Source organism: Manis pentadactyla, chromosome 6 (genome assembly GCF_030020395.1).
Source record: "Manis pentadactyla isolate mManPen7 chromosome 6, mManPen7.hap1, whole genome shotgun sequence".
NCBI classification, from domain to species: Eukaryota; Metazoa; Chordata; class Mammalia; order Pholidota; family Manidae; genus Manis; species Manis pentadactyla.
The window spans coordinates 62,837,021-62,845,835 of NC_080024.1; positions in this window are offsets into that span (position 1 = coordinate 62,837,021).

Below are 8,815 nucleotides of genomic sequence, written 5' to 3' on the forward strand. Positions count from 1 at the left end.
GTTCTTAAAAATAATCAGCTCCAAATAATCCTTATACCAAAGAAGCATATTTTGGGGTGGCACCTTCAGCTACCCTTCAGTAAGAAGAAGAATGACCTTTTAAAAAAGACAGAGGACTTAATTTTGTTTGGTTTTAGTCTTCTGGGTTCTGTTTGCCTTGGTAACGAGCCAGTACTTTCGGAGGTGCATCCAATGAGCAGCTGAGCTCCAGTGGGCTCCTTAGCCTGAACCCAGCATGACTTAGCAAATTTACAAATTTGCCCACTGTTAAGGGTCAAACCCTGAAAGTGTTGGGATTTATTTTCCTTGCCTTCCATGCTAAATGATAATGTTTTGGTTTTCAAATACTGCAATCAGCAAACTCAGGAATGATGATTTGAAAAAGAGAGTGTATGGATGCTCTTTGCTTTATTTTTTATGTGTTTGTGCTCTTAACTATTTGTTTTTTAACTAGAATAAATGTCACTTTTCAATATTGATAATAACATCAACACTCAGGAGTGAGGGGGAGCAGAATATGTGATTTTTCCAAATACGTCACTTTGGCATGTGGGTTGTTTTGAGCTGAAGGCAATCAAGGCTTAACAGATTTAGGAAGAGTTTTTTGTTTCATTTTGTTTTTTTTACCTTACCCTTAACTGCCTAAAAGAATTCAGATAGGGAGCCTGTACCAGGAAGAGAGCTATTACCAGAGATAACTTTTTACATCAGAAAAGACTTTTCCACAAGGCACGGCAAACATCCTGTGAACTGTCTTCCTCCCATTTGAAGTCCCAGACCCCTGCTCCTTTCTTAGCTCAGGTTGACATATAAACCTCAATTCCTTGACTGTCAGGAAGCTGCATATCTTTGGGGATCACATACATATGAAATTACATTTGTTTTTCTTCTGTTAATCTGTCTTATGTCAATTCAATTATTAGACCAGCCAAAGAACCTATAAAGGAAGAAGGGAAAAGTTGTCCTCCCCTATAGGAGCTGCAGAACAAATACATCTTTTAGCTATGCCTAGACTTTTAGTAAAACAACTTAGAAACACAATTTGAGATATATCACTATCCCATACAACATAGTGATTGGCAGTGTGGGTTGAGGACTAGCCATCTTCTGAGAAATTCTCTTTTAAGATAGATGTAAAATTAAAGAAATAAATTTGCCCATTATAATAAATTGCATGCTTTTCTCCTACTAACCTGCCTTTGTTAGTTTCATTTTCAGACCCAGCTCAGGACCCTAAGAGCTAAGAGGGCTGAGGAAAAATTTCCTCCCCTACAATGTTTTTTTTTCTGTAGCTGTGATTGGAATCATCTTGTAATGACAGTGTTGTGTATGGAACCACAGTGATTAGAGACTAAATTTAAGTTCTTTTGCTTTATAATTTGGACAGCACTCTAGATTTTTCTTATGCCACCAGGGAAATCTTTTCACCTCTGTAAAACAGAGATAGGGGTGTTCAGCACCAGGGAGTCTCTGACTGTGGCTGACATTTGTGGCTTGGCTGTAATGCAGAAAGGAAGAGGCCTGTTACATTTGATAACTTTTCCTGTCTGTGTTTAAGAAAACTGTCTGTGTAAAAATGATGGATTGAGGGGAGAAGGGTAAGGGTGTTTTCTTTCAGGGAAAATGGCTAAGGAAAGCAGCTCACAGCAGAGCACTAAAATGCAAAGGTTTCCACTAGCCCACAAACTGTCTTTTAATTGAGAACCAAATCACTACAGTCATATCCCAAGCAAAATGAACTGTCTTTAAGAACAACAAAAGGCTCTCAAGATAATGACTGGACAAGTATCATTAATTCATGATTCCGTAATAGACACAATAGCCTGATTAAGGTTCAAAGTACCACCCTTCAGGGACACTCAACAGCCATTCATCTTGACAAGCTGCCTAGCTAAAGAAACTTCTGTAAGACAAAGACATGGGCAAAACAAAATGTTAAACAAAACAAAACTGAAGTCATTCAGAGTTTGAGGAATCTAATTATTAAACTAGATAATGTTTATAAAGCACATAATAAGCTATAATTAAATTATAGTTATACTTATTGCTACTACTGAGAATGGGAGAGAGAAAAAAGTCAAGAAGAAGACGTTGGAATATAGTATGGCATTTCCTCAAGAAATTAAAAATAGATCTACCACATTATCCAGCAATTACACTTCTGGGTATATACTCACAGGGAATGAAAACAGGATGTAAGAGAGATATATGCACTCCCATGCTTAGTGAGACATTATTCACAATAGCAAAGATATGGAAACCGTGTAATGGATGGATAAAGATGTAGTGTATACACAAAATGGATTGATTATTCAGCCACGAGAAAGACAGAAATCCTGTCATTTGGAAAAACATGGATGGGGCTTGAGGACATTATGCTAAGTGAGACAAGTCAGACTGTGAAAGACAGAACTGTATGACATTGCTTATATGTGGAGTCTAAAAAAGCCAAACTCATAAAAACAGAGAGTGAAATAGTGGTTACTGGGATAGGAGATGGGTTGTTTAGGAGCTCAAATTTGCAGCAAGTAGTAAATAAGTCCTACAGATCTAATGCACAGTATGGTGAATATAGACAATGATATTGAATTATATCATCAAACTTGTGAAGAGACTAGATCTTAATTATTCCAACCACTAAAAAGAAATTATGAGATGCTGTAAAGGTGCTAATTAGCATTACAATGCCAGTCATATTGCTGCCAGGCAGTTGTGTTTGGGGAGGTCTCTCCCAGAGCACTGGGTGAAACCTCAACCCTGACGGGGAAGGGTTCTTGTCTCTGATCAACAAAGAATTCACAGGTTGGACGAGTGTAGGTAAGGCAGGAATTCATTAAAACAAGAGTAGTAGTGAATGGCAGCAGCCATGCAGGCAGCAGAGAACAAGGGAGAACATAGGGAGGAAATGGAAGTTCATTGAACTCCTGCTCAGCATACAGCAGACCCCTTGCCAACTCCTAAGGCCAGGGTCACCTGGCATCAGTGTCTGCTTGAATCTGCCCTGCTTGGGAACTAAGCCCTTACCACCCCAGGATTTGGGGGAGCTGCAGAGCAATGGATGGAGTGAGATTCTGTCCTAAGAACTCCCAAAGGCAAAGAAAGGAGATTTTCAGGCAGGCTACTAAAGAGCATTGACTGTACAACTGCAGTTTCATCCAGGTCACCTGGGCAATGGGAACTTGCAAGCCCAAATCAGAGATCTCAGTAGCCCCTCCTTACCTTCTGAAGTAGATCAGAGAAAGTGAAGACTTGTGCTTAAGTAGAAAATTGAATGAAATAGCCAAGTAACAAAGACACTTACCACTGGGAAAAGGGATCTCTTACTACTCCCCTAAGAGACTTGGAAGACCATGGAGACAAAATGCAGTAAGTTGAGGAGCAAGAAGGCTTTATTTACGGCAAAGTATACACTTGAAGAAAGGGTAGTGCGGGCAGCATCAGAGGGGAGGTGTGCTTAAAGGCTTAGGATTCAGTCTTTTAAGGATTTCAAGAATGGGGTAAAGGGCTAAGTGGCATGGGCTTGACATGTGGTCTCATGACGTCTCTCTTTAGTGAGAGACATTATATCACCATCTACAGTCTGTCTTCTAGATAATTCTGTAGTATAAACCTAATATAAGGCATTTACTGATTTCCTGCTCTTCACCAAAATAGTGGTTTCCCTCAAGCAGTGGGAATATATAATTTAGAACTATTTGCCCTTACTTAAGATTGGGTGAGTTGTTGGCTAATTACCAAAGAATATGTTAGGAATCTTACCTCCTAACTATATTTCATTAATTTTATTTATTATTTTTAATTTTTTTATTAAGGTATCATTGATATACACTCTTGTGAAGGTTTCACATGAAAAACAATGTGGTTACTACATTCACCCATATTATCGAGTCCCCACCACATACCCTATTGAAGTCACTGTCCATCAGTGTAGTAAGATGCCACAGAGGCACTACTTGTCTTCACTGTGCTACACTGTGTTCCCCATGACCCCCACACACACCATGTGCACCAATCATTACATCCCTCAATCCCCTTCTCCCTGTCCTCTTCACCTACCCTTCCCCATCCATCCCGTTTGGTAACTGCTAGTCCCTTCTTGGAGTCTGTGAGTCTGCTGCTGTTTTGTTCCTTCAGTTTTGCTTCGATATTATACTCTACAAATGAGGGAAATCTTTTGGTACTTCTCTTTCTCCACCTGGCTTATTTCACTGAGCATAATACCCTCTAGCACCATCCATATTGTAGCAAATGGTAGGATTTCTTTTCTTCTCATGGCTGAATAGTATTCCATTGTGTATATGTACCACCTCTTCTTTATCCATTCATCTACTGATGGACACTTAGGTTCCTTCCATTTCTTGGCCATTGTAGATAGTGCTGTGATAAACATAGGGGTGCATATGTCTTTTTGAATCTGAGATCTTGCTTTCTTTGGGTAAATTCCTGGGAGTGGAATTACTGGGTCAAATGGTATTTCTGTTTTTAGTTTTTTGAGGAACCTCCATATTGCTTTCCACAAGGGTTGAACTAATTTACATTCCCACCAGCAGTGTAGTAGGGTTCCCCTTTCTCTACATCCTCGTCAGTATTTGTTGTTGTTTGTCTTTCGGATGGTGGCCATCCTAACTGGTGTGAGGTGATATCCCATTGTGGTTTTAATTTGCATTTCCCTGATAATTAGCGATGTGGAGCATCTTTTCATGTGCCTGTTCGCTATCTGAATTTCTTCTTTGGAGAATTATCTGTTCATATCCTGCTTTTTGGGTGTTGAGGTGTGTGAGTTCTTTATATATTTTGGATGTTAACCCCTTCTCAGATATTTTATTTATAAATATATTCTCCCATACTATAGGATGCCTTTTTGTTCCTTTGCTGTACAGAAGCTTTTTAGCTTCTGTAGTCCCATTCATTCATTTTTTATTTTGTTTCCCTTGCTAGAGCAGATGCATTCAGGAAACAGTTGCTCATGTTCACATTCAAGAGATTTTTGCCTATGTTTTCTTGTAAGAGTTTGATGGTTTCATGACTTATAGTCAGGTCTTTGATCCATTTCTAGTTTACTTTTGTGTATGGGGTTAGACAATAATCTACTTTCATTCTCTTACATGTTGCTGTCTAGTTTTTCCAATACCAGTTGTTGAAGAGGCTGCCATTTCCCCACTGTATATTCATGGCTCCTTTATCATATATTAATTGAACATATATGTTTGGGTTTATATCTGGGCTCTCTAGTCTGTTCCATTGATCTATGGGTCTGTTCTTGTGCCAGTACTAAAGTGTCTTGATAACTGTGGCTTTGTAGTAGAGCTTGAAGTTGGGGAGCATAATCCACCCAGCTTTATCCTTCTTTCTCAGGAGGTCTTTTGTGGTTCCATTATGAATTTTAGAACTATTTGCTAGTTCATTGAAGAATGCCATTGGTATTTTGATAGGGATTGCATTGAACCTGTAGATTGCTTTAGGCAGGATGGCCATTTTGACAATATTAGTTCTTCCTATCCATGAGCATCGGATGTGTTTCCATTTATTGGTATCCTCTTTAATTTCTCTCATGAGTGTCTTGTAGTTTTCAGGGTATAGGTCTTTCACCTCCTTGGTTAGGTTATTCCTAGGTATTTTATTCTTTTTGATGCAATTGTGAATGGAATTTTTTTCCTGATTTCTCTTCCTGCTAGTTCATCATTAGTATAAAGGAATACAACAGATTTCTGTGTATTGATTTTGTGTCCTTCAACATTGCTGAATTCAGTTATTAGTTCTAGTAGTTTTGGGTGGATTCTTTAGGGTTTTTTATGTACAATATCATGTCTTCTGCAAACAATGACAGTTTGACTTCTTTACCAATCTGAATGCTTTTTATTTCTTTGTGTTGTCTGATTGCCATGGCTAGGACCTCCAAGATCTATGTTGATTAAAAGTGGTGAAAGTGGGCATCCCTGCCTTGTTCCTGATCTTAAAGGAAAAGCTTTCAGCTTCTCAGCATTAAGTATGATGTTGGCTGTGGGTTTGTCATATATGCCTTTATTATGTTAAGGTACTTCCCCTCTATAACCATTTTGTTGAGAGTTCTTATCATGAATGGATGTTGAATTTTGTTAATGCTTTTTCAGCATCTATGGAGAGGATCATGTGGTTTTGTCCTTCTTTTTGTTGATGTGGTGGATGATGTTGATAGATTTTTGAATATTGTATACCAACCTTGCATCCCTGGAATAAATTCTACTTGATCATGATGGATGCTCTTTTTGATGCATTTTTGAATTCAATTTGCTAATATTTTTTTTGAATATTTTTGCATCTATGTTCATCAGGAATATTGGTCCCTAACTTTCTTTTTTTTGTAGGGTCTTTGCCTGGTTTTGGTAATAGAGTGATGTGGGCCTCATAGAATGAGTTTGGAAGTAGTCCCTCCTCTTCCACTTTTTGGAAAATTTTAAGGAGGTTGGTTATTAGATAAATGTTTGATAGAATTCAGCAGTGAAGCTATCTGGGGATTTTGTTCTTAGGTATGTTTTTTGATTACCAGTTCAATTTCATTTCTGGTAATTGGTCTGTTCATATTTTCTGTTTCTTCCTGGGTCAGCCTTGGAAGGTTTTATTTTTCTAGAAAATTGTCAATTTCTTCTAGGTTATCCAATTTGTTAGCATATAACTTTTCATAGTATTCTCTCATGATTCTTTGTATTTCTGTGGTGTCTGTAGTGATTTTTCCTTTCTCATTTCTGATTCTGTTTATGTGTGTAGACTCTTTTTTCTTGATACGTCTGGCTAGGGGTTTATCTATTTTGTTTATTTTCTCAAAAACCAGCTCCTACTTTCATTGAGTCTTTCTATTATTTTATTTTTCTCAATTTTATTTATTTCTGCTCTAATCTTTTTTATGTCCTCCCTTCTTGGGCCTCATTTATTGTTCTTTTTCTAGTTACATTAATTATGAGTTTAGACTGTTCTTATGGGGTTGTTCTTCTTTCCTGAGGTAAGCCTGCATTGCAATATACTTCCCTCTTAGCACAGCCTTCACTGCATCCCACAGATTTTGCTATGTTGAGTTATAGTTTTCATTTGTCTCCATATATTGCTTGATCTATGTTTTTATTTGAGAATTGATCCATTGCTTATTTAGGAGCTCATTATTAAGCCTCATGTGTTTCTGGGCTTTTTTGTTTTCTTTGCATAATTTATTTCTAGTTTCATACCTTTGTGGTCTGAGAAGCTGGTTGGTAGAATTTCAATCTTTTTGAATTTACTGAGGCTCTTTTTGTGGCCTAGTATATGACCTAGTCTTGAAAATGTTCCATGTGCACTTGAGAAGAATGTGTGTCCTGCTGATTTTGGGTGGAATATTCTCTAGATGTCTGTTAGGTGCATCTGTTCTCTTGTGTTGTTTAGTGCCTCTGTCTCTTTATTTATTTTCTGTCTGGTTGATCTGTCCTTTGGAGTGAGTGGAGTGTTGAAGTCTCCTAAAATGAATGCATTGCATTCTATTTCCCCCTGTAATTCTGTTAGTGTTTGTTTCACATATGTAGGTGCTCCTGTGTTGGGTGCATAGATATTTATAATGGCTATATCCTCTTGTTGGATGGATCCCTTTATCATTATGAAAGGTCCTTCTTTGTCTCTTGTGACTTTCTTTGCTTTGAAGGCTATTTTGTCTGATACAAGTACTGCAACTCCTGCTTTTTTCTTCCTATTGTTTGCATGAAATACTTTTCCATCCCTTCACTTTTAGTCTGTGTATGTCTTTGGGTTTGAAGTGAGTCTCCTGTAGGCAGCATATAGATGGGTCTTGTTCTTTTATCCATTCAGTGACTCTATGTCTTTTGATTGGTGCATTGAGACCATTTACATTTAGGCTGATTATTGATAGGTATGTACTTATTGCCATTGCAGTCTTTAGATTTGTAGTTACCAAAGGTCCAAGTGTAACTTCCTTACTATCTAACAGTCTAACTTAACTCACTTAGTATGCCATTACACATACAATCTAGAGGTTCTTTTCTTTTTTCCTCCTTTTTCTTCCTCTTCCATTTTTTATATATTAGGTGTCATATCCTGTACTCTTTGTCTATCCCTTGACTGACTTTGGGGGTAGTTGATTTGATTTTGCATCTGCTTAGTAATTAATTGGTTTCCTTTCTTTACTGTAGTTTTATTTTCTCTGGTGACAGCTATTTAGCCTTAGGAGCACTTCCATCTTTGGCAATCCCTCCAAAATACACTGTAGAGATGTTTTGTGGGAAGTAAATTCTCTCAGCTTTTGCATATCTGGAAATTGTTTAATTCCTCCTTCAAATTTAAATAATCTTACCAGGTAGAGTATTCTTGGTTCGAGGCCCTTCTGTTTCCTTGCATTAAATATATCATTCCACTCCCTTATGTCCTGTAAGGTTTCTATTGAGAAGTCTGATAGCCTGATGGGTTTTCTTTTGTATGTGATCTTTTTTCTCTCTCTGGCTGCTTCTAATACTTTGTCTTTATCCTTGATCTTTGCCATTTAATTATTATATGTCTTGGTGTTGTCTTCCCTGTGTCCCTTGTGTTGGGAGATCTGTACCTCCCACGGCCTGAGAGACTATCTCCTTCCCCTGGTACCTCTATAATGCAAATATTGTTCCATTTAGATTGGTACACAGTTATCTCAATATTTTTTCATTCCTAGAGATCCTTTTGTATCTCTGTGCCTCAGTTTCTTTGTATTCTTGTTCTCTAATTTCTATTTCATTTACAGTTTCCTCTACTTCATGTAATCTGATTTTAAATCCCTCCATTTTGTGTTTCATGTCAGATACCTGTATCTCATTCTTGAATTCCTCCC